The sequence below is a fragment of the Peromyscus californicus genome, unplaced genomic scaffold (genome assembly GCF_007827085.1).
Source record: "Peromyscus californicus insignis strain IS unplaced genomic scaffold, ASM782708v3 Scaffold_4__1_contigs__length_199733344, whole genome shotgun sequence".
Lineage (NCBI taxonomy): Eukaryota > Metazoa > Chordata > Mammalia > Rodentia > Cricetidae > Peromyscus > Peromyscus californicus.
Window position 1 is genome coordinate 178,867,926 of NW_026294562.1, and position 26,326 is coordinate 178,894,251.

The following is a 26,326-nucleotide window of genomic DNA, read 5'->3' on the forward strand; positions in this document are numbered from 1 at the left end:
GGAGAAGAATGTTACAGAGAAGGAAAAAATCAAGAAAGTAGAAAATATGAAATAAATTAAGTTTAGTAATCAGGTGGGAGGTATCTTTGTGTTGTGATTTCAGTATATTAGATTTTTATGAAACAGATTTGTGCTATTGTTTTAGCTTCTCCATGTGTTTTTTAACATAGGAAAAATGTTTTGAATTTTATGCTTAAATATGTTTTTGTTCTATTAAAAATGCCCCCCCACAGTGTGTGTGTGTGTGTGTGTGTGTGTGTGTGTGTGTGTGTGTGTGTGTGTGTGTTCCCATCAGTGTGAGGATCTGTATGTGAGGTCAGAGGTAATGTTGTGGTATCTTCTCTATCACTCTCTATCCTTTTCAGTTTTTTGAGTAGAGTGTTGTGGGTATTCGTTCTGCCAATAGCTTTGGAGTACCAGCCTTAGAGCATGGTCTCTTAGCGGGTTACGTGACTGCTTAAATCTGAGAGAAGCATGCTCACTCTCTCTTACGGTGGTCTGAGATCAGACTGCTGGTTCCATTCACCCCCAGGCAGGACCACAGTGGCTATTTTCTTTATTCTGTATCTGTGAGTGCATCTTCTCCCCATTTTATATCTTAATAAATCTTGATACCCTTTTAACAGACTTTCACTGATTTGTTAACAGAGTCTTCCATTGACCCTGGAGCTCACTGGCTGGCTAACTGGCTGGCCAGTGATGCCGTGGGATCCTCCTGTCTCTGCCTCCTCCCAGTACTGGGATTACAGGTATACACTACCACACTTGGTTTTTACATGGATCTGAACCTGAGTCCCCATTCTTGTGCAGCTAGCACTTACCATTGAGCCATTTCCCTAGCCACCTATTTCCTTTCATTTTTACTGCATATAATTTCCATTTCTTGTGTCAGTGAGAAAAATGGAGGTGCAGAAGATGAGCCAGAAAAGGGATCTGTAAACAAGTTCAGAATCAGAACTCCAATTTTATGAACCCAAGTCTCCTGTTCTTCACTCCTTCCCACCCCCCATTCATTTATTAGAACCTCATGCACACATTCACTCACACATGAGCTTACTTACTCACTTGAATGCCAAGTTTGTGCTGGTCTCTGTTTCTGTTATTTACCAAGAGTGCTAGTTCTGAGTGCTGGGACAGCAGAGTACTTTCATTTGGTGAAGCCCAAGCCTTGGCACTTGACAGAGGTATCAAAAAATGTTTTATCCCATGGACTTTTGTACAGCTTAAGTTAAGTTCCCTTCCTCGAGCCTGGAGCATGCTTGAGCCTGGAGAATGCCTTGGTACAGTGGCATGCATTGTTTATATTGAATCGTAACAAGGGCTGTACTTGATTTTCGGCAAATATTGACTGAGGCTCTACAGAGAGCTCTCAGACCTCAATTAGGGTGGGCTGCTGAATTGGTAATAATAGGATTTGTATACCTAATTTCTCATGTGAAACTCATAAAGGTTCATCTAGAACTATAATTGATGGAGTGACTGTGTGGTGGTAAGACATCTTACCATAGGAAGGGAGGCCATGTTCTGCAATTGTCTAGTGGGTGAGCGTTGTCCCAGCACGTTCTCTTCTGGCTTGGGAGTGGCACTGAGACTGAGAGCATCCCCCTTTCCCCAGAATGAACCAAGAAAGGCTGTCTTCAGGGAATGCACCAAGTACTGGCCATATTTTGAGGCAGGCCAGGTACTATTGGTGTCATAACTAAAAAGCATGCACTCCAAACCCGTATTAACAATGGGGATGACAGGAGGCTGCTAGGAGTGGGTGAGATTAAAACAGAAATTCATTTTTGGTTTCTGAAATAAAGAAAGGCTGTGGGCAGGTTTAGGAATTATTGTACCTATGCTCTTATTATAAGATGGGGAAAGAAGAGCTGAATCTTCAGCAGGAAGGAAACTTTCTCCTTGGTTAAGTGGCTGAGATAGGACCTTCATTCATGTTCAGACACCCAGTCTCAAAGAAGCCAGAAGAACCATTGTGGACCATAGCCCCATTCAGACTGGGAGTTTTATTAGTTACTTTTCTATTTCTGTGATAAAATACCATGACCAAGGTAACTTATAGAAGAAAGTATTTATTTGAGTTTACAGTTCCAGAGGGCTAGAGTCCATGAAGATGTAGATGTAGCAGATATGGTGGCATGGTGGCTAGAACAGCAAGCAGGGAACTCCCATCTTGAATTCCAAGCTGAAAACAAAGCAAACTCAAAATGTCACAAATCTCCAAATTGTGTCCCAATGACACACTTCCTCCAGCAAGGCCACACCTTTCTAATCCTTCTTGTCTTAGTTTTACTATTGCTGTGAAGAGACAATATGACTACGGCAACTCTTATAAAGAAAACTTTCAATTGAAGGTGGTTTACTTACAGTTTCAGAGGTTCAGTCCGTTATGACCATGAAGAGGAGCGACAGCGGGGTGCTGAAGCTAAGAATGCTGCATCTTGCAGGCAACAGGAAGTCAACTGACTGCCACACTGAGGGAAGCTGGAGAAAAAAGAGATCTCAAAGCCTACCCCCACAGCGGCATACTTCCTCCAACAAGGCCACACCTCCTAATAGTGCCACTCCCTTTGGGGACCATTTTCTTTCAAACCACTACACTTCAAAATCAATGTCACCACTTAGAGACCAAATATTCAAATTCTAGAACCTATAGAGGACATTTCATCCAAACCACCACATGGGAACTTGTCGTCTGGGTGATATTGTTGCCCTTACTGTTTGGGTAAGCTTAGGCTGATCTCCAGCTCTCTAGAACCTCCTCTAAAGGGAACATACCACAGGGGTATGCCATAGGCAGGGCAGTGGGCCATATCAATTCTAAAACAAACAGACCTGAATGTAAGTAGACATTGGCATGTCACCTAGCTCTGTGACTCAGTAAATTCTTTAACCCAAGCCTTAATGTCCTCAGTTGTAAAACGACACCATGATAACAAATGTCCCATGGTTGTAGATGGAAGGATTAATTGAGATAATAAATGCAAAATATTTAGCATCCTTCCTGGCATGGAGGAAGTACCCAATAAGCTCCAGTGGTTAATATTGTTTCCTTCAATTATAGTTCCTGGGGGTGGTTATATCACAGGGGGACTATTGCATAGTTCCTTGTTTGCCTGAGAGGTGACATCATCTTTCTACGGATCCTATTACCTTCTTACTGAGAACATCTAGGAAAATGGCCTTTAACATTGGTTTGGTCAATTTCCCTTCCACAGCTATGGAGTGATACTCTCTGAATAAGCACTTAGTCCTCCATGTGCTGGCTGCAGGCATTATTAGTGGACAGCATTTTTTTCTTTTCCTCCTCTTCCTCTCCCACGCCCCTACTCCTGGGACTTGAACTCAGGGTCTCACATATTCTAGATAAGCCCTCTGCCACTGAGCCACAATTTTTACTGTATACTTTTTATTTTGATACATATGGCACTAAGGTGCTCAGGCTGACCCTTAGCTCATAATAAAATCTAGGCCTTAAACTTGTTATCTTCCCTCAGCCTCTCTAGTAGCTGGGATGGCAGACCTGTGCCAAGCCTGGCCACTTTTCTCATGAGTTAGCACTGCACAATGTGCAATGAAAGCCTGTGCTGAGAAGTGCTAGCTAATCATTAAGCAATAGCTGTGTTCCCACTTACTGACTGCTTATGAATGTGTGTAATGACCACCTGGGAATTTCAAAGACCACACAGCAAATAGACATCATGGAGCCTAAAGGTTCTTGGGTCAGGCAGTTTTATATAGGGCTTGTCTATGGACACACCTGAAAGATAGTCAAAGGGTTTTCAAAGTTGCAGAGGAAGGAGAGTAAGAGAATCAGTAGCAGCTGGGCAGCACTTTATGGCTATGTCCTTCCAAGGAAGGGAACCCTGTCTATCAGGTCAGTTTACCCAGGCCTTGACTCTGGAGAGATGCCATATCTCAGTCAAAGTGCTCAGGAGTTAAGGCCAAGAGAAACACATAAGGTCCCATTTGGTTTCCTAGAGTGAAATTCCTTCATGAAGTCACAACCATTTATGCAAGACTGGTGCATTCCTGAGGCTTATCTCTGCTTATAGAGACTCCTCTCCTGTCCCTTGGAAGGCAGGACTTGTGGGAACCCATACCAGGTATAATGGGCAAACTTGTGAACTGTGGCATGATTTTCATTGTGGGGAAACTTCAGGAGCAGCTCCTGCTATGGGGCGTCCTGTGCTCTAGACAAGAGACAATTGAGAATCATCTTCCATATTGTCCTTTTTGGCCAGTGATATCACTTTGACAGGCTTCTGTTTGAAGAGTCTGGTTGTTAAGAGAATGGGAAGAAATGGCCAACTGTATCTGCTGAGTGGCCAGACTAATCCTCCAGGGAGTTATGTACAACCCATCTTAAGACACTCAAAGAAGTAAAAACCTTAAGGACTCAGGTCCCCAAACATTCCAGTGTCCACGAGGGAAGGTCAATGCCAGGACTATTAGGCTTTGTGCTGACCAAAAATTCCTTCCATGTATCAGGAGATGGCCAGCATAGGCATTTATTTGTACTTAAAAATTTCAGACTCCAGGATAGGACACAGATATGTCCCATCTGTGGCCATCTAATTTTGAAATGTCAACTGCAAATGTGTAGATTGGGGAGTATCAGCTGCTTTACCTGGGCCTGGGAAAGATGTGAAAGGTACAATGAGTGAGTGAATGAACATGACTGTGACTGCACAGCTGGGAGGATTCTTTTTAAGAATGCTTGTCCTTGAGACGCTGTATAGTAAGTGTCTGAGGTGGAGTCTCTGTCCATCAAAACTTCCAGTTTGGGTTCTCATGGGTCTCTCTTTCCAAGGGACAGGGAAAGGGGTGTTGGCAATATAGATGGAGCCTAAAGGACATATCAGGTTGTAATTTTCTGGTACCTAGAACACAGATTTAGAAAATGGGTTCAGTGAAGCCAGAGAAACCTAGAGTCCATGGAGGGTTCTTGAGAAGATGAGGTGTGTGAGAACTCTGCCACTCCCCCCCCCTCCCGCTCCCCATTTCCATGACTGTTTTAAAAAAGAAGTCCTCAGCTCTGGTCACAAAAACTGAGTGAAACCAGTTAGCTGCTCCTGCTTGCTGAATGGAAATCAAAGGCTTGTATGCATGAATGAACCCAAATTGCTTGGGGACCTGTCATTAGTTAGTCCATTCATTTCGCACACATAGACTAGATGCTAGTGATGACATACAGGCCCAGGACTTGTGCTTTGGTCAGGCCAGGCCAGGGTTCTTTGATGTAGTCTGTGGTCCTTGGGCAGGAATGTCTCAGTGTGGTAGAATAACTGAGGAATGCTCTGAAATCTTAAGAGCATACGTGCTCATTCCCAATTGTTGCTTCCTTGGGATGATGGCATTTTATTGTATTGAACAAATTTCATGGTTGAAATCTCTGCCAGCCAACAGCAGCTGGTGCCACCAGCAAAATAGAATCTGCATAGATGAAGTCAGATCCACTTCGTGGGAAACTGGACAGAATGAGCAGAGCAGCTTGACAGCTGGGAGATCTAGAGTAAGAGAAGCCGTGGGGTACTTTGGTGATAAGTTGTGGTCAGAACAGGATAGGACAGGAGCCTGTCAGGATGGGCTAGAGGTTTGTCCTCTGAACTGTCCAGGACATCCTAAACATTAGCATGGAAGTGAAGAAACAGAGAAGCCAAACTCCCAACAGAGACAACAGGCCATCATTAAGAGCTAGGAGGCTAAATGGGAGCTTGTCCTATCTGGCAGTTAATAAATAAAATTATCTACTATGTATTGAGCATGGATTACATGCTAGGATAGGCACTTTGCATGCATTATCTCAGGTAATTCTTCCTAGGATTCTGAGAAGCACATATGTTCACTCTCCCCATCTTATAGGTGAAGAAACTGGAGCATATGGAGGATTACAAGAGCAGAGGTAGAGACCTCCATCCTATGTCTGTGGACTCAAGAAGTTATGAAGAATTTGGATGTTTTCTGTCTCTGAGAGCCTCCTCTCACCTTACCACCAGCACAACAGAGGGAGGCAGCGATGGGGCAGAGCAAATATAAGACTTCAGAACACCGGAAGTTCAGAGAACATACTTCAGGACATTTCTATAGACCAAGCTGTTATGATTCCTGAGCCAGCCCTCAACAAGCATGTAGACTTGTTCGGAATGGATTTGTTTTGTGCCTGTTCTTCCTACTGTGTACTGCACTGGGACTGTAGGGCATAAGATGAACAGGGCAGGAGGAAAGCCATCTTACCTATAATCCCCAGGGACCGTCAAGGAACTGGGCATTGTAATCTATCTCTTAGGAGGCTCCTGTTGTGTGATCCTATTCCTGGGAAGATGAGAACAGATATCTACTCACCCCAGATAGGAAACTAATGACAGATCAAGGTAATGATACCACCAAAGTCCAACTTGGTGAACCTAAGAGTTTTATTGGAGTTACTTAGAGGAACATAAATGACTCTCTGAAGCTGCAAGCAAGCCTCAATTAAATGTTTTCTTTTTTAAAAGTTGCTGTGGTCATAGTGTCTCTTCATAGCAATAGAGCACTGACTAAGACAATCTGCTTGGTGAGGGAGGGGTTTAGGGAATCTTCAGGAATTTCTGAAGCTTTTGAACTACATTTTTAGCTTAATGAGCTTCTCTGCAGGATTAAAGGTCTCACCTCCCCTTAGATCACCCTGCTGCTTCACATTTCCATCTACATCCTGTGTCTTAAGGGGCTTCCCTCTAATATAGGAGGTTGTAATTTTGAAGGAAATATTGTGTAACAGTTCCTTTGCCTATAGAAATTTGAGGACTATCCCATGGTTTCAGGTCACATCTAGAGACAAGCACAGGGAACAATGGCAATAAAAGATAAATACCTGGACTTTGCTAAAATTAAGATCTGTCTTAGTCAATGTTCTGTTGCTGTGAAGAGACACTATGACCACAGCAACTCTTATAAAGGAAAGCATTTAACTGGGGTTGGCTTACAGATTCAGAGGTTTAGTCCATAATTGTCATGGGGTGAGGCATGGCAGCATGCAGGCAGACATGGTGCTGGAGTGGTAACTGCTAGTTCTGTATCCGGATCTGTAGGCAACAGGATGACAGAGACACTGGGCTTGGCTTGAGCTTTTGAAAATCCAAAGCCCACCTCCAAAGACACTTAACATAAGCTACAGTCAAGAATAGGGAACCTCAACTGAGAAAATGGTCTCCACCAGGTGGGCCTGTGAGGAAGCCTGTGGTGCATTTTTGTAAATAGAAATTGTTGTGGAAGGGCCTAGGACACTGTGGGTGGTACTCTGGGCAGGTGATCCTGAGGTGAATAAGAAAGCAGGCTAAACAAGCCGCGGGGAACAAGCTAGTGAGCAGCACTCCTCTACAGTCTCTGCTTCAGTTACTTCTTCTGGGTTTTGCCTTATGTCCCCGCTGCTACTTCCCTGGATGATGAACTCTATGAAGATGAAATAAACCCTTTCCTTCCCAAGTTGCTTTCGGTCATGGTGTTTTATCACAGCAATAGAAACCCTAACTAAGACAGGTGTCTGAGTCGTCTACACTCCTGTAAGTAATCCAAGAAACTCACTGATTCACCAAGAAGAATGTGGATGGAACTTTTTTTTTCCTGTCTGTCATCGGTACTGGAGAATAGAAGTAAATTTCCCAGGAAAGGTTATCTAAAATAACACAAAACCATTTACATCAAGTTCAAAATCAGATGAAACTCATCAATGGTGGTATAAGTTAGAATACATGTTAGCTTGGCAAGGCCATGTACTGGAAATATGCTCTGTCTTGATCTGAGTGATGAGCACACAATGGATGTGTAGTTTAGATTAGTTAGGCTGGACACATGACATACTCACTGAATTCTACATCTACATCTAAAACAAGAATACCACAAAATTCAAGTCTCAGATCTACATGGTTCTTTGGCCTTTTACCCATTACAGCCCTAGAGATGTCCCTAACTCCATTTTGGGCCTATGGACCTCTCCTCTGTGATTCAAAGGGACATGCCAACATCTATTCCTTCATTCTCCAGATTGAGCCTCTCACTTATAGCTCTTCTTGTGGCTATTGATTTAACAACACAGGTCACAGCATAAAGTCTCAGAGGCCTAACCTCTGGCCCAACCACTGAATCAAGAACCCCACAGGACTAAAAGTGAACCTCATGGAGGCCTCTTTCCAGCTTGATGCTGTGCACACAATCTACCAAGCTCCAGGTTCCAGGCCATGCTTTACAGAAGGGAGGTAAACCAATCCTTAAACACATCTTGCTCCTATCCTTCACACCATAGTCCATCTCTTCAGGGTCATTTTCCTGTCTCTCTGGGTGACTAGGGGTCCTTGGCTTTACTCTCCATTTTTCAGCTCTACAGGCTATTTACTTCTGAGTGGCACAGCATCTGGTGCCTCTGGATCCAGGATTTATCCTGATCTTCACTTGCTGGATACTTCTTTTTTCCAGCTCACAAACTCTCTATAGCAGGGCAGTCAGGATGGGGGGCAGTTTAGCCATTTATAGACAATGAAACTGAGACCCAGAAAAGTGAGCAACTCATCTGAAGTCTACATAGTTGCTTAGTGGTTACTATGGGATTAAGGCAAGTCTTTAGACCCCATTTAAATGAGTGAGCATTCCCACCTTCTGCAGGATCACAGGCCCAAAATCCTTTCCAAACTGGGGGGAGGGGGTGGGCAGAGAACAAGGAGCTGCTTCGTTCAAGACAATTAGATACCCTAGTCATCGCAGTCTGGTACTGAAAGCCTGAAAACTTCGTAGAGCGTTCCTGCTGTTAGGAAGCAGGAGTTTGATGTGACAAGATCACTGCAGTGAGTGACACACTCAGATGGGATGCAGCCACAGAGGCTGCCTTTTCCCCTTAGACTTCTTATCTGGGCTGTCCTTTGGAAGGTCCTGTTCTAAGGGAATTTTCCTTCCCAAGTCAATTCTCACCTGTCACTCTTCTCTGAAGCCCCTATACTCACCCCCCCACACACACATGGATGGATCTCATCAGTCTTAGACATCTTCTGATCGAGTCATGTTGACAAACAAGACTGACCACCATAAGTAGCTTGCCCAGTGCAAGGGCTGCTTAGTTATGTATATATGATTTATTATAGAGGCTTATAGGCTGTAGTCCAGCCAGTCCTACAATGGCTGTCTTCCAATGGAAAGTCCAAGAATCCAGTAGTTGTCAAGTCCATGTCTCAGCTGGTCTTCAGTATATGCTGGAATCCCTGAGAAGCAGGCTTTAAAACCAGTGAAGGAATGGACTTGCCAGCAGAGTGAGGGCAAGCAAGCAAAGAATAAGAGTTTCCTTCTCCCATGAATGTTATATAGACTTCTACCAGAAGATGTGGCCCAGATTTAAGGGAGGGATCTTCCCACCTCAAATGATTCAATCAAAAATTCTTGCCTGTGTCCTCAACCACTTGGGTTTTAGTTACTTCCAGACAACCAAAAACATCTATCACATTTAGGAACTGGAGAAATGGTTGAGCAATTAAGAATGCTTACTGCTCTTCCAGAGGACCTGAGTTTTGTTCCCAACACCCATGTTAGGTGGTTCACAATTGCCTTTAACTCAAGGAGATCTGACTCCCTTTTCTTTCTCCCACAAAAGAAAATTTTAAGTTAAAAAATGGCTTGGCCAATGTTGTTGGTGTTAGGTGGGGGAAGATGACTCTCAAATCCTGTGATTTTCCATCTGGGACAGAGAAGTTTCTGCCTCACTCAGGTGGTCCATATCTCTCTGAACACTGTCCTTTCTGGGTCTCTATAAGCAGACATTCTGTATCATTGGCCACATGTCCAGGATAGTGGGCATCTGACTTCCTGTCTATTTCTACTTTGTGCCTGCACCTCTACCCCTCATCTTTTCTATTCCTTTGGTTTGAGGAGTCTGGACCCTGCTTACCCACCTGCCTCTGAGTGGACTAACACACCTAGCCAATCAGCACATCTCATACTCTTGATTATTATGGTTGGTTCAGAGATGGTCATATAACTTAGGCTGGGCTAGTGAGGATCAGTCCTGGGACCTTAGGGTATTGCTATGGAAAAGTGGATACAGAGTGATTGGACAGGGGTTCTTGACATGAGTTTGTCAATAGAATGTTTTCATATAGTTAGTTTTCAGTCTGTGGTAGTTAATCTCCATTGTTAGCTTGACTCAGACACAGACACCTTCAGATATGTCTGTATGGTGTTTCCAGAGATGAGTACATCATGGGGACTCTGAATGGAGTACTTCCTTGATGGAGTCATAATATGCTGGCATTATTGGGAGGTGGTGAAAAGGGGGAGGAGGGCCAAGTTGGAGGAAGCAAATTAATAGATGTGAGTCCTTGGGGGCTAGATCATCCCTGGCTCCTTTCTATACTTCCTCTCTGCTTCCTGACTTCTCTTCCACAACCTCCTTATCATGATTGACAGATACCTCAGAAATCATGAGCCACATAAATCCATCCTTCTTTGTTATTCTAGGAGACATTTTGGTCATAGCTACATAAAAGTGACAAACCCACTGTCAATGTTTTTTTTAATTTAGTGCACATAAAATTAATGATTAATATTTTAATTTTACATATTTGTATCATCTATCTCATACACACACAGAGGGGAGAGAGAGGGGGAGGGGGTGTTTTAAAATGCTCTAAGAAGCCTTTACCATAGTGAGTCAGAGACTCATAGCACCAAGGTGGTTGACAACTCTCCTGCTTAGGAAAAATCCAAATGAGAGGGGAGCCCTGATAGGACAGAGCTGTGCTAGAGATGAGGAGAGACAGTGTCCAGAGGACATTACTAACACTAGCCCCAGACATGCCTGAAGCTGTGATGGACTTGGAATTCTGTGAACCAGCAAGTTCCCTCTTTTGGGCCTAGTTTGCTTGAGTCTTGTTCTATAGTCACAGAGGTTGTCAATGACATGACCAGTACAACGGAAGTGTCAGTGGTGAGAGTTGAGGGGGCTGGGATACTCTGAGCACTCTAAGTGGGATGCAGAGCAGAGCATCATGAGTACCCTAGCTGAGATGGCAGGGCACATTTCGCAGCTGTGTAGAGTCCCGACCATGGTGGAAGCTTGGTGATCTCTCTGTCTCTCTCTGTCTCTCTGTCTCTCTGTCTGTCTCTCTCTGTCTCTCTGTCTGTCTCTGTCTCTGTCTCTGTCTCTGTCTCTGTCTCTCTCTCTCTCTGTGTGTGTGTGTGTGTGTGTGTGTGTGTGTGTGTGTGTGTGTGAATAGGAGGTCTTCAGAGAAGCTTGAAGCTTCAGCCAGCAGTCTCCACACAACCAAGCTGAAGAAATCACCTGAATGAGGAAGCCTTTGGTATGGGCCTAGGGCTTCAGCTTCTCTGAGTATTAGTCAGTCTCTGCCCCTACACTCAGTTCCTTAAACCATATCTTCCCTGCTATACTCTTAGCTTGAGTCTCCTTGGAGCCACAGATGTAGAGAGGGCAGCACATGTCAACAGAATACACCAGGACCTCCTCTCAAGCAGGTACTTCTGGTAGCTTCCTTGTTCATGGAGGGATCTCATATGGCCTTCGTGAATGGGCCTTTGGTGGATTTCATCTTTCAACACTAGTCATGGGGCCACATGGTGACACATGTGGGAGAGCAGAGACATGTTCTCCTAGGGAGTCTGTGTTCAAATGAAAATATCCTGGATAGTTAGTGTACCCAGCACATGCAACCCATATTTTCTACACCGTGAGTTTAATAATCAGGGATACATGAGGGAGGATAGCGGTGGTACTTTGGGAGAGGGGCTAGTTTAGATAGAGAAGTCAGGACAGACTTTTCTGAGGATGACATTTAAGATGACATATAGTCACTGGGGCAAAGGCCAGGGAAGAATGTTCTAGGCTTCAAGACTAGTACACGCAAAGGTCCTGGGGCAGAACTGAGCTGAAGATTTTGTGGCACAGAAAGATGAATATGTCTGAACTATATAAGTGAAGGGAAGAAGGAGATGAGACTAGAAGGTAACATAGATCAGTTTACCTCAGGCCTGGTTGCCATGCTACAAAGAGTAAATGTTCCCACTATGATGGAAATTATTGAGAGAGTTTCTAAACAAAAGACTTTTAAAGAAATGACTTATATTTTTGAAAGATCACCATATTTGCTACTTTCCTGAAGCTGTAACTAAATATATGACAAACAGCTTAAAAGAAAGATTAATTTGTCTCACATTTCTCATGGGTTTAGTCCATGGTTACTTGACCCCAGGCACATGGGTAGGGGTCATCATGGTGGCAGCGGCCTGTGTAGGAGAACTGATCTAGAAGAAGAGAGTGAGTCCCAGTTGCAGGCCAGCAGGCAAGACTCCTATGGGCAGGCCTGCCCACCCCACCCCCCATTAGACCCTGTAATCTATAAGTCCCACACCATCCCCCAAACCCACCTATCCCTTGAGACCTCAGCAGCAGCTTGAGATGCAGACTGCCAGCTCTGATTGGACCAAGAGAGCCTTCATCTGGTAACTGATGGAAGCAGATGCAGAGATCTACAGCCAAGCACCAGGTCAAGCTCCGGGACTCTAGTCAGAGAAGGAAGAAGGATTATATGAGCAAGGGAAGTCAAGATCATGATGAGGAAATCTACAGAGACAGCTGAACCAAGCTCATAGGAACTCACGAACTTTAGACTGACAGCTGTGGAGCTTGCACAGAACCGGACTAGGCCCTCTGCATATGGGGAGACAGTTGTGTAGCTTGGTCTGTTTGAGGGGCCCCTGGCAGTAGGATCAGGATCTATCCCTGGTGCATGAGCTGACTTTCTTAAGCCCATTCCCTCTGGTGGGATGCCTTGCTCAGCCTTGATGCAGGGAGGCTGGCTTGGTCCTGCCTCAACTGAATGTACCAGGCTTTGCTGACTCCCCATGGGAGGCCTTACCCTTTCTTTTTTGGAGGAGGGCATGGGGAGTGGGTTTGGGGTGAAGGCTGAGTGGGAACGAGATGAGGGATGAGAGGGGGATCTGTGGTTGGTATGTAAAACTAATAAAAAATTTCTTAAATAAAAAATAAATAAAAATCATTCTAGAAGTTAAAAAGAAAAAAGAAGAAGGGAGCATAATATGAAGGGGCCAAAAATAATATTCAAAGACTTTACCCAACTGTCTGTATCTCAGGATAGGTCCCAACTCCCAAAGTTCCTAGACCCTCCCACATGACAGGGACTAGCCTTTAAATACATGAGCCTCTCTCTGCAGGAGTATGTCACATCCAACCCAAGCAATCACCCATCTGGTATCTGGGAATGCATTGCCAGGGCCTAGACTTTCATGGGCCTATCCCCTGTGTTCCTAATGGGGATTAGGGTGCTAGGGAGACTGAGAGAACAGTGATACTCTCATAGCAAAGAAAGGTATCTTACCTTTCTTCTTAGCAACCTTCTTGTCTGCCTCCCAGCTCTCCCTCCTCCTTGGCTTTCTACACAGCCTTGAGACCTAGGCCAGGTGAGTCAGTTGCTAGATCTCAGAAACCCCACAGGAGCATGCTCCATGAAGGGATACTCCAACACCAGCATCTGGATCACAGGCTTTATTAGGCAGCCGGTACTTCAGCTCAACTCACCCACTAGCCATGTAACACATTGTCTGAGGGAGACACTAATGAAATCACAATGGTGAAGCCTTGGTTAACAACATTCACAATCAGCAAGCAGGGTCCTCAGTTTGATTTGCATAGCAGCATTCTGTGGTAGTTTAATTCATTGTTCACCAGTTCCAGTTGTGCATTAATTACAGGCGGCTGAATAGTAATTAACTGATCACCATGTCACTCCTTTGCCATTAGGAAGAACCTCATTAATTCCAGTCTGTAAGGCTAGTGCCTTTTGCCCCACCACAACCCCCACCTCCCAATTCTCTTTTTTTTTTAGATGCTCTTGACTTATAATCAAATATGAAAGTCATACATTTTTTTTAAATAACTTTTCATCTGTTTTCAGCACTAAAAAAACCACAGTATTATACAGTCCCTTTTACTAATGTTTATTCACTATGTATTTCCTGTCTCTATGTTTGGTGGTATCCTTATCACCAAACCATTAGCATGGCTTTGGTGGCTGTTGGGAACCAGTCTAGGGCCATCTTGAGGATTGAAGAAGATTCCCAGAGAGGTGTTTGTGGTTGTTCGGTCTTCTAATAGGTGGGGCTAGTGATGTTTCCTCTTCAGTAGGTTCCTGAGGCTTTGTGCTCTAGTTCTAGACATGGCTGCTGATCCCGACTTCCTTCTGTTCCCATGTGCTGTGCCCTCCTCAGGAAGTGTTACCTCTCGTTTCCTCTTGACTAGGAGCTGATGCTACTACACTTAGAAGGGTAAAGTTCCCCACAGGCTCATGTGTTTGAATGTGTGGTACCCAGCTGGTGGTGCTATTTTGAGGAGGCTGTGGGCCTGACTAGCAGAAATGGGTCATTAGGGGTGGACCTATGAGGGTTTAAGCCCAGCTCAACTTGCAATCCCATTTGTGGTGCTTTGAATAAGAATGGCCCCACAGTCTCATATATTTGAATGCTTGGTCATCAGGGAATGGTGCTACTTGAGAAGGAATAGGAGGTGTGTCCTTGTTGGAGGAGGTGTGTCACTGGGGCTGGACATTGACATTTCAAAATCTCAAGCCAGGCCCAGGATCTCCCCTTCTCTTCATGTTACCTGCAAATGAGGATGTAGGACTCTCTAGCACCATGTCTGCCAGCATGTCACCATGCACCATGCTATGACAATGGACTAAACCTCTGAAACTGTAAGCCAGCCCCAATTAAATATTTTCGTTTGTAAGAATTGTCATGGTGGTTGTATCTCTTCACAGCAATAGAACACTGATGAAGACATCACTCTTGATTCTTGGCTTCCTGGTTCTGCACAGCCTGAGGGGCTCTGCTCGATTTTGCTACCATGCCTTCCCTGCCAAGATGGACCGACTGAACCAGTGAATTCAAACAAATCCTTCTTACTTTAAGTTGCTCACAGCAATGGGGAAAAGGAGCTAGCTAATACAGCTGTGCACTTGGGTGTACATTAAAACCACATATCCTCCCCAGAATGATTCAGACTCTTGTCTTCTTCCCAGGGGTGTGCTTTGTTGTCATGGACAGGTTATGTTCATGTTTACTAATTAGTGTAATGAAGCTAGGTGGGGTGGCACAAGTCTTAGCCCAGCAGTGGGCTGGAGGAGGGGTGGGGACTGAGATGGAAAGACTGTGGCAAATTGAAAGTTGCTGCTAACAAAGTAAAACCCTGTCTAAGGTACTTACTTATCATGTCAGAAGCCACAGGTTTGAGTTCCATCACATGAACTGTGTAGAGGCAGGAGGAGCAGGAGTTCAAGTCATTCTCAGTTATATATCATTTTAACATCTTCCCTGGATACATGAAATCATGTCTCAAAAAACAAAGATTAAGACAAAAGACAAAGAACATTTTGAGCCTGGTGCTCTCTCCTGAATGTCTGGCCCTGGTGGGAACCCCTACAGTGATTCAAAGGTACTGAACTGTCCAGAACCATCCCTTGATCTAGGCCTATCTAACCATTTCTGTGAGGGAGCCCAGCAGGGCTCTTGCTCCATCCCAAAGCAAGCACTCTGGATGAGAAATGTTTGCTTAAAGTCATGACAAGTATGTGGACAGGATCTCAACTATCAAGATAACAGGAAAAGCATGCTGAAGTGGTGTTGGGTGGCCACTTCTTAGACCTGAGGCTCTGCCTGGGGTCAAGACTCTCTCTTGTTACCATTCTGTCAGCCCATCTACTCCAGAATACTTTAGAGTCTGAACACGTCTACTTAGCTCTCACCCTTGCTAGGCACTGTCATTTGCTGCCTGCTGCTCTGCATTTTGCTCAGTGGGCTACAAGTCTTCCTTTAGTTTCAACTTAAATGCCACCTCTTCTGAGAAACCTTTCCTGAAGTTCTGGCTTAAGGGTCTCCTCTGCTTTGTCCCTATAACCAGGTGAGTTCCTCATTCAAAGGCTATCTCTGCACTAAATAGCTCCTGTGTAAGCTTTTAAGCCATAACCTTCCACTCCTTATCTGCAAAGACTCATGGCCATCTCATAGTGCAGAATGACGTGAGACACAATTGCTCCTGGCAGCACCAATCTGATCCTGAGAAAATGTTTGGCCTCTTTTGCCCATTCACAAGAGCCATAGTAGTGTCTAGTCCTAAACTTCATCTGTGGGAGCCTGAGTGAGAAATTCAACCTCTGCCAAGAGTGTCTGTGTAGTGCTGTATGGAGGAGGTGTCTGTGTGCAAACACCTGACTATCCAGACCAACACTCACCAAGGCACCATGCCATGGTAACACACAGCTAGTTTAGCAGTGTCCCCAGGGTGTGCCAGGCAACAGTTCTGGGTGGTTTATGGTGACACAAGACAAATAGTCATACATCACCTGCACTTAATTTGTAAAAAATGTCTGCACTCTAGACAATGCAAACCCAGCTTGCCCTGGTGGAATGATCATACAAGGAGATATCTACTCAGAAAGGAGATAGGCTATATGTATAGCTCAATAGTGTAGCTCACCAAAAAGTGAAAAGATTGAACAATAACAGACAAAAAATCTCCTAAAAGGATCATTTATTATAGTGGGAAGAGAAAGGAGGCAATTAAGATTCTGCTGCAGTTTTGGTCATGAGCTGTCTTATTGAGCTAATGACAGGAGATGTTTTATACAGACTCTTCATCCATCGGCACACTGTACCTTGGAGAGTCTGGAGACCCACTCAACACACCCACCCAGGGCTTTGCTATGTCTCTGCATATGGAATGGCTTTTTAAAGCTGCATTTGACTTGGCTGACTTAGCTTAGTGTTCCTGTTATGTTGATTTGGGGTGGTGGGTGGTAGGAGAAGCACAGGGTGAGCTGCCCTTGTGGGGTGTCTGAGAGGGTTTCTAAGGCTTCTTGTCCTGGGGAATGAGAACTGATCTTGACTCAACGTTTTCCAAAGTGGGGCTCATTGGATACTGGTTTTGAGACTTATTCTAAGAAAGAGAGGGGTACCTGGGTTGTAGAAATTTGGGGGACATCCTATGGAGTGTTTCTCCCTGGTAAGTGCTAGCATCCTTCAGGGAAGGGTCAAAGATGCCTTTACTAGAAACCAGCTCAACTTGATTCAACCCACTCTTTACCCATGTTTTCTTTTTTTAAGGTACTGTGTGTGTGTGTGTGTGTGTGTGTGTGTGTGTGTTATGAGTGCAATGCCTGTGGCTTAGAAATGGGAGTTACAGGCAGTTGGGGAGCACCTGATGTGGGTACTGGGAACCAAACTTGCAACACCTGGAAGAGCTGGAAGTGCTCTTAACGACAGAACTATCTCCCCAGCCCCTCCCATGTTTTCTTGATACAGATGGTAACCAAATTCAGTGGGTTCACATCCTGATGAAAGCAAATACCAGACAGAAATGGACATGCAAAACATGAAGGCATGGAAAAACATCTATTGCCTGATCAGGTGAGGGGAACACAGGAGTTATTTCCAGAGCCATGTTCTCTTGAGCAAGGGGGCCATGTGGGTTTGATTCCAGAAGTCTGTGCACAGTCATATGAGAAAACACATTAGGGGTAGGCATGTTTCTGAGTACACTCAGTTTAAGGTCATATTTTAAGAAGATTGCTGATATAGTTTGGGGCAAGCTTTGATAAAGGCCAAAGAGCATGTGTTTGAAGGTTAAAGTGGCAAGTAGAATGCCTGTGAGCACATACAGCTTCATGCCTGACATCATAAAGTTTTAGCTGAATGTAAAGGGAGGGACACTCTGCTGTGGATATCACTCTGTATGCTGTGAGTGTGTTGCTCTGATTGGTTAATAAATAAAATGCTGACTGGCCAATAGCCAGGCAGGAAGTATAGGCAGGACAAGCAGAGAAGAGAATTCTGGGAACAGGAAGGCTGAGTCAGGAGACGCTGCCAGCTGCCGCCAAGAGAAGCAAGATGTAAAGATACCGGTAAGCCATGAGTCATGTGGCAAGGTATAGATTTATAGAAGTGGGTTGATTTAAGATCTAAGAGCTAGATAGCAAGAAGCCTGCCATGGCCATACAGTTTAAAAGTAATATAAGTCTCTATGTGTTTGCTTGGGTCTGAGTGGCTGTGGGCCCGGGGCAGAACTGGAGAAAACTCCAACTCCAACACTCCGAAGGTGAATTGATATGGAAGTTTGCACCTAAAGGTGCCTGCCTCACTTGGCAGCTCATAGAAACATCCTGCTGCTTCCCGCTCACTTCAGGCATGGAGGGAAACATTCTACAGAGATTCTTACACTGCCAAGGCTCCCTGTGATTCCTGACACACAGTAGGGCCTAGCTATGTAAACATCTGCATCTTGGAGGGCCTGTATGCAGTCCTATGCTTGATGATATGAACACATAAGGAAAGACCCTGCCATCAGTGTGCAGGGAGCACACACCCCATGAAGTTCCTCATTCCTAGGATATAGAACTACTGGAGCCAGACATTTGGGGATCGTGTTGGTCAGCTTGCCATTACTATCACAAATATCTGAGACTGACTTAGAAAGAGGCAAGCTCTACCTTGGCTAACAATTTTGGGGGTTTCAGTTCATTACTGCTTAGCCATGTTGCCTTTGAGCCTATGTCTAGGCTAGCAATACTAGTGAAAACAGATAGTGAGACTAAATGCCTATCTCATGGGCAGGTGTTAAAAGGGAGTGAGGATGGGGCTGAGATCACCAAATCCCCATGAGATCTTACCACTTAGAGGTTTCACCATCAGCCAAAAGTACTTTTCTGGGGACCAGGCTATTAAGACATGAACCCTTGGAGAAATGCTGATCCTCATAGACTTCTAAGCCAGAAAGAAGGTTTTAGTGAGGTGGGGGAACCACTTTGGCCTTCTAGGGAAGGCCCAGCTGTACTTTAGGATAATGGGTTGAAATTCCCAGGATCTTATACCTCAGCTCACATGTCACAGTAGTGGCCTTACTCCATGATGCCTCCTTTAGACACCCTGTGCCACCCAGCTCTATGCAGGCTCCTAGGCTTTGTGCTTACATGCATTCCTGCTAGAATGCTCTCTGGACTTGGCATTGCAAATTCATTCCTACCCTCCCAGGGCAACTGCTATCTGCTTGACCTGATCACCAACACTTTCTCCCCAGGCAACGGCACTGATTCCTCTGGGAAATCCTTCCTTTTCCTTCAGCTGGCTTGTGTCTGGCATTTCTGTTTGGGTCCAGAGTGTAGGCATGTGGTCCAGACCTAGCCAATTAATATTTTAACTCTCTGACCCCTGTAACAGCATGTGACTCAAGACAGGCCAGGGAGAGCTGTTCTGTTAGAAGACCCAGGGAAGACACTCTCCATTCAGGGAGTTAGCTTCAGAGTTGATGTCAGTAAGCAGGGAGAGGGAGAAGTGAGAGAGTGGTGGGAAGGAAGCCAGTGAGATTCCAGGTTACTGCTGTGGGTATCCTGATGGGGCACTCTGGGGAGGGAGTTACTCTAGCACATGCCTGAATGGCTGGAGGTTCAGGAAGCAGCTCCTGCTCATTTTCAGTTGATGGCTTCTGCTGGCTGTGTTAAATGCAGACTCCCTCGGTGCTGTTTTGCTCTCTGCACCAGCCTACTAAGCACCTGTGATGAGACACTGCTCTTAGAAGGACATGTTGGTACTGGCATTGGCCAAACACAAGTGCCCAGTGAGGGAGATGGGCAGGCCAGTGTCAGGGCTTCCCAGACCTCACATTTCCTGCTCTTGCTGCTCTGCCCTCTGTTGGCTCAATATCTGTCCTCCAAGCATCTTGTTCTGATTTGCTTTCTGTTGCCATGATAAACATCATGACCAAAAGCATCAGGGGAGGAAGGAGTTTATTTTCTCTTACAGCTTACAGTCCTTTGTCAAGGGAAGCCACGGCAGGAACTCAAGGCAGGATAGGAGCTCCAGCAGGACAAGAACTTGAAGTAGAAGCCATGGAGGAGTGCTTGCTCAGCTAGCTTTCTTATGCAGCCCAGGCTTATCTGTTTAGGGATGATGCCGCCCACAGTGGCATTAAGTAGACATTAAGATAATGTCTCACAGCCACAGCCACAGGCCAGTCTGACTGAGACAGTTCTTCAGCTGAGGTTCCTTCTTCCCAAGTGACTCTAGGCTTGTGCCAAGTGGATAAGTGACGCTAACTGTGACACACCTGCTGTGCCTGCCCCACCTGGCTTGTCAAACAGCACTGCTTCCCTGTTTGCCCCCTTTCTCATTGTCAGTGTATCTTCTGGGTCTCTGTCTTCAGACTTCTCTACCAAGTTCAATTCCTGTGTTTTGTGTGAAAATAGCCACTAACCCCAGAGTGTTTGCATTCAAAGAGAGATTTACCTCCAGCAAAGAACCCAGGACACTGATCTCAGGTCCTGATAGTGGTAGTCTTCAGTATGCCTGGGAACATGCAATAGGTGACCCCCTTTTTGTCCCCTTGTGTCAGGGACCACACAGGCAGCTAAGCAATTAGGAATACTGAAGGTATTTACTCAATGAATCGTACTGTTGTTTTATTTTGAGCCACATTTTGCCATGACTCTAGGAAGCAGAGGCAAAAAAGAAAAGAAAAGAAAAAAAAATCAACAGTACACAGCATGGTTTTTTGTTAAAGATTAAAAATGTTGCTTCTCTAATCTGCTTCTGAAATTGCTTTAGAGATGCCATCATCGGGACCAACGTGCACCAGGCAGTACTTAGCAAAGCAATGCTACTCAGACTCATTTGCCTAAAGCTGCTACTCGATCGAGCAATCTGTGAATAGCACCCAGGCTATCCCCTGAGTCCTGTGTGCATTTGGGAAATTAATTATAGCTCTCTCATAGGCATCATAAAAGTGATGCACAGGGCCATCAGTTTGCTTTCTTTCTGCAGGCAGAGCTATTAAGGCTGTGAGAGGCCTGTGAGAAGGCTTTGCATTCTGGCAGGAGGGGGAACAGCATCAGGAGACCTGGGAGAAGTGGAGGTATCACAGAAGTCCAGGAAGGAGGATGAAGGGAGACTCTGAGGTGTTCCAGGAAAAGCTGCTTTACATGCTGAATGCTTGTAACTGGCTTCCTTGCTAGGTCTGGCTAATCGTTCCCTGGCTGTGTGAGCTGGGGCATGATTTCTGGAAAGCCAGCTCAGATGTAAGTGAAAAGTCAGCAGAGCACTTGAAGATAGCAAGTGTCACTACTGTGTCAAGGAGCTCCAGTGAACCAGAGAGGACAGAGTGGGTACCGTGGGGACTGGACTGTAGACAACTCCATTGCTGGTAGCTCTGGCAGGACAGGCCATCTGGGTCAGTGTGTAAAGAGGGGATGGAGTCTTGAGTGAATATTATTTGACATGGCCGTGGTCATTTTAAGAACTGCAATGTCTGAGACACATGGGAGTGGCTCACAGGGATGGCAAAGCCCTCCTCTGGTCTGAGTGTGAATGTTGAGAGTGTATGTAATCACAAGGGTTTGAGAAGGATTGGCCAATGTGTGCAAAACCTCCCAACTCCAACCTTCTCCTCTCTGGTGACTGTAACCTGAGACTGCTCCCCTAGGGAGACTTCTGGTTGGACTAGCTAACCCCCCTCCTCCTTACACTGTGTTGAGGTTCTGGGTTGTTTCTTAGTTGGTGGCCTTCATCGGAGAGAACACAGCCCACACAACTCCAGCTTTCCTGCACAGGTGTCTATGTGTTTGTCCTTTCTTTGTTCCCTCGCTTGCCCCAGTCAGGTTTCTGGGACCTTGCTATGCCATGCAGGAGTAGACACTGGGCTTCTCATCAAAGGCCAACTTCAGTCTCCACCTCAGGAGCAGATGCAGATGGGTTTTCCACCTGGAAGCCCTGGCCCACACTGGCCCCATCTCCTAGGCAGTCTCAGGCAAACTGGACTCAGTCTGTCAAAATCCTACTGATGTGTCAGTTTTTTATGAATGTGACAAAACATTCAAATACACTAACTAATCAATTTACCAAGACTTACTTATTTTATACTTTTTGAGACTGGGTTCTCATTATGTAGCCCTAGGTGGCCTAAAATTCACTATGTATGCCTGTTTGGCTTCCAGCTCACAGAGATTCTCCTGCCTCTGTCTCTCAAGTGCTGGGGTTAGAGGTGTGTGTAACCACACCTCTGTAATCTGTAATCACTCAGACCTCCTGTTCTCCACAATACATCATGGTGGGAGTACCCTTTGTAAGATCCAAGGCATTCCCTTGGAGAGCAGTCTGGTAATTAGAGTGTAAATGTATAGGAGCAGCTCCTCAGACTGAACTAAGGTAGCTAGCACTTGGCATTGGGTATTGCATAGCAGGGATGAGGGATGTAGGACCTGGTGACTTTTTAGGGAGCCCAACTACTTTTACCTCTGCAATAGACAGAGGGATAATCATAGATCTGTGAACACCAGGGTCTAGGGGCTCACAACTCACAGAAGGATTCTAAAATTATCTCTGATTCATCATTTGTCCCTCTTAGATGATATTATTGGTTGAATGTTTGTACCTTCCAAATTTGTATGTCAAAATCCTAGCCTTCAACATGATGGTAGTAGGAGGTGGAGCCTTTGAGAGGTGATTAGGTTGCAGTGGTGGGGCCCCCAAGAGTAAGATTAGTGCTTTTATCAAGGAGAACTCAGCTCCCCCTCTTTTCCTTCCATGGAAGGACTCAGAGAAAAGCTGGCTCTCTGCAGCCCAGGAAGGAGCCTTCACGAGCTGCTGTTGAAGGCACCTTGGCCTTAGATTTCTGCTTGTTGTTTAAGCTCACTTGTTTTTGGTGTTTTGAATCACCTGGAGAATTGTTAGGGTACAGGAAGATCATGAGGAGGTGCTGGCCAGACAACCAGGAGAGTGAGCCTGCCCAGAACTATGTGTACCTATGGGTGGTGACTCTGACAAATCCTTGCCATCTGTCATTTCCCTTACCAATGAGTGTCAGGTAGAGTTAGTTAGGAGCCCCTGGGGCTGTGATGGCTCATTTCCCTCCCACTGCAGCCTTGTTAAGCCCAGCCTTGCCTCTTCCAACCTGACCAAAGTAGACCTTGCCTCTTAAACCTTGCCTTATTTTTTTCATGCCAGAATATGGTGATTTATGTAATGTTAGAGTTGAGGAATCATTCTTCTCCAAAGTATTCTTAGGGTGACAAGCTGTTTCTATAAAGAGCCTCACATCTAGCCCTTGAGTAAGAGGCCCTGAATCCCAGACAAAGAAATTCTCATTCATAGGTGGCCATGCCTGGCCATCTTTCCCCAGCACCCTTTTCCCTGGGACATACAGAGAGGTATGGTTCCCAGCCTCATGAACCAGCAAGCCACAGCTGTATTCTATCCAGTAAGGTCAGAAGGCTGGACTTGTCTCAAGACTGATGTGTGTGTCCTGTTCAGAAATTGGTGTCCCAATCCCAGTTGCCCTCAGAAGCAGCACCTGGCTTCCAAATCCCAGTGTGCTTAGTTGGGAAACAGGAGGCAGCAAAGCTTCACAGCAGTGCCTGATGTGGAGACAGAATGGGAGGTCAAGCAGTCTGCTAGCTAAAGTTGCTCCTCTGCAGACCTCTGAAGGTCATACCTCCTCTGTCTGCAGGCTATTTCCTAGGCATGACCTGTCTGTGATAGTGGTTCTGCCCTCAGAACACAGAAGGTGGGCTTTTCTCATACAGATGAAGAATTAAATAATTAAAAATAAAAATGGATAAAGACCACACACCAAGCTGGATCTAACTCCCTGCTGCTGGCCTGGGACTCCTATTCTGAAGGGACACAAGGCCACAAGGTTTTTGGTGGGCTGTAGGACAGCAGTGTTGGTGGGCTGTCTGAAAGGTTTCCTTCATGGTTGGTAGCTGTGTAGATGGAGTGTGCCCTGGGACAAGGCCACTGGCTAGAGGGCCTAGGGGCAGTGGGACCCCTCAAGCAAGTGGTCAGCTCTGGCCTTAACTGGCCAGGCTTATGGGTTTCCTTCCATATTATCTTCAAGTGGGAGATTGGAGCGAACACACCTTGTCCCAAGCTGAACTGGGGCCAAAGGAGCTCTCATAAGTAGCTTTCCCACATGCACCACAGACCCCTCCCCACACCTGCACCAGGAAGTGCACAGCTCAGTCTCAGCAAAGTGCTGGAACATTCTGCATCTCTCTGGGCCTGACAATGAGTAGCTACAAGGGCAAGACTTACCCGTCACGATGACACCAAGCTCTGGGTGGTCCTTGTCAGACCCTCACCCTGCAGCTCTACCTTCCACTTGTCTTTCGGCTCTCTCACCCCAGGTTCAGGCAGCTGCCTCACCTGTACCACTACAGGGAGGCCTGTAAGTAGTTCTCCTGAGGCCAGACCAGAGAAGATGCTTCTCAACTACACTTGGCCAAGGCTTCCCTTGCTGCACAGCTGATTCTCAGCTCCACATCAGTATTTCTGGGGACTAGGGAACCCCAAATTTTTTCAGAAGAGGGGTAGAGGCTTTCTGCTACCACCTTCTTAGCAAATCTAGCATCTCTGCTTCTGGGAGAATCTGAAACTTGAGGATTTATAAAAAGCAGGGTGGGGGCCACATGAGGCCCCAGCCACAAGGAAGCCAGACACTGCTAATCCTTCCTCCATTTAGGAGACCTTGCGTAGAAAACAAAATCCATAAATTATGGATGGAAACTCATTAATTTGATAGGAAACCAAGAGCAGATATTAGAAGAGTATGTGGTGGGTTTTCCACAGTGATAGAAAATCATTAGGGCTGTGAATACTGTCCCCTGCTGCCAGGCTCCTGTGAGGGATGAGCTGGTAGATGAGCCCCAGTGCCTGGCCTCAGCCCCTCCTGCTGTCAACTGCGTGTCTGCTACTGAGATGGTACAGGAACTTCAACCATCAACCTTGTGACCAGAGGTTTATAACTTGGTCATAAAAGCTGGATCCAGGGCTAGGACTTGGCATCTGAGGCCTCATCCTGACCATTCCATCTTCCTTTTATCTGGGAACTTAAAAGACTGAGAAGACAAGATCTGGTGTGTGTGTGTGTGTGTGTGTGTGTGTGTGTGTGTGTGTGTGTGTGTGTGCATGTGTGCTTGTGATGTCACAGTATCCCTGAGTACATGCGTATTCATTTCTGTATACCTCTCAAGAGAGAACATGTGTGTATACACATATATGAGAAGGTATGAGTGTGGGCGTGTTTCTCAAGAAATGGGCTACTGCTGAAAGGGAAGTGACTGGACAGGCCACAGGTAAGTTTCTGTTTTGTTTGTATCCCAGAGGAAGTGGGAAGGCCCAGGCAGGGAGAAAACATAGGTGTGTTCAGAAAGAACATAGTAACCCTCACCAGTGCCCCTGCCTTCCATGGTGCTTAGAGATCACCCTAAGGCCAGTTTTGATCATAGACCCCAGGTTGTGCCCAGCACCTGCTCTGGTCCTGGCCAGGACAGGTCAAGAATGTCACTATGGGCTGCCACTGGCCCTTACAATAGCAAGATTCTGTATTTGTCTGCTATTTTGGTGCATGTTGTCTGGGACGTTTACTGACCAAAGCATTATAGGGGGAACCATTAATTTACTGTCATCTTTGGAGAGCTGAGGAGTGTGAACAAACCCTAAGAATCAGGGTCTGAGTGGAGCTTTGGCCAGGAACATAGGCAGGCAGCCTACTGTCCTGCCACATATGGGACCTCCAAGACTCACAGCTGCAATGCCCTGAGAGAGACTGGATGCAGGCCAGGTCCTCTATTTGGCAGAGAGAGAGAGAGAGAGAGAGAGAGAGAGAGAGAGAGAGAGAGAGAGAGAGAGAGAGAGAGAGAGAGAGAGTCAGGAGAAGGTAGAAGAGGAGCACAGAAGAGAGGAATGGATAGGAGAGGACAATGGGTGATTTGTTGGATTAGAAAATAAAATGTCAAAAGTAAGCATGGAGGACTCTAGCTGCCTTTTAGTATGATTGGAAGGAAAGATATTTGATGTTTGCTGTTTACCAGCTGACTTGGAGTGAGCACTCAATCCAACACCACAGTAGGTTTCCTACATCCTGGTTTCTCTTCCAGCAAGGATGGCTGACAGGTCTATCTCTGGCAGCTTTCTGTGGTGGCAAATAGGAAAACTTCCCAACAGGCACACCCTGACCACTAAATCAGCCTATTTTGAACTCCTGCTATGTGTCCAGCAGCCAGGCAGTGAGCCCATCACACTGGATGGTGGAGAAACCATGAATGGGAAGACAGTCCACTTGATCACCTCAGCACCTCATAGCTTCTCAAGGAGGCTCCCAGAACCTCTGGTTACTGCTGTCTACATCTTGTATGCCACTGTAATGGGGACACTTGGGTCCCTTTTCTTTCAGTCAGGATCTGATGAGGAGAAGGGATGCTAGGGATAGCTCTCTCAGAACTGGCCCTGGAGGAAA

At 45.7% G+C, this 26,326-nt stretch overlaps 1 long non-coding RNA gene across 16 annotated transcripts in view; it reads left to right on the top strand.

The window, feature by feature from the left end:
• Positions 1 to 26,326, top strand: part of LOC128094524 (uncharacterized) — a 180,374-nt gene that overhangs the window by 48,214 nt on the left and 105,834 nt on the right. For 9 of the 16 annotated variants that reach the window (XR_008212999.1, XR_008212998.1, XR_008212993.1 and 6 more), the window contains one exon: positions 5,866 to 7,464. The exons of 2 other annotated variants lie outside the window; for them this stretch is intronic. This is a non-coding gene — a long non-coding RNA (uncharacterized LOC128094524). Of the gene's footprint in view, positions 1 to 5,865; positions 7,465 to 26,326 lie in introns of those variants that run through there. 5 more of the 16 variants (XR_008212994.1, XR_008212995.1, XR_008212992.1 and 2 more) reach the window with 1 other exon arrangement.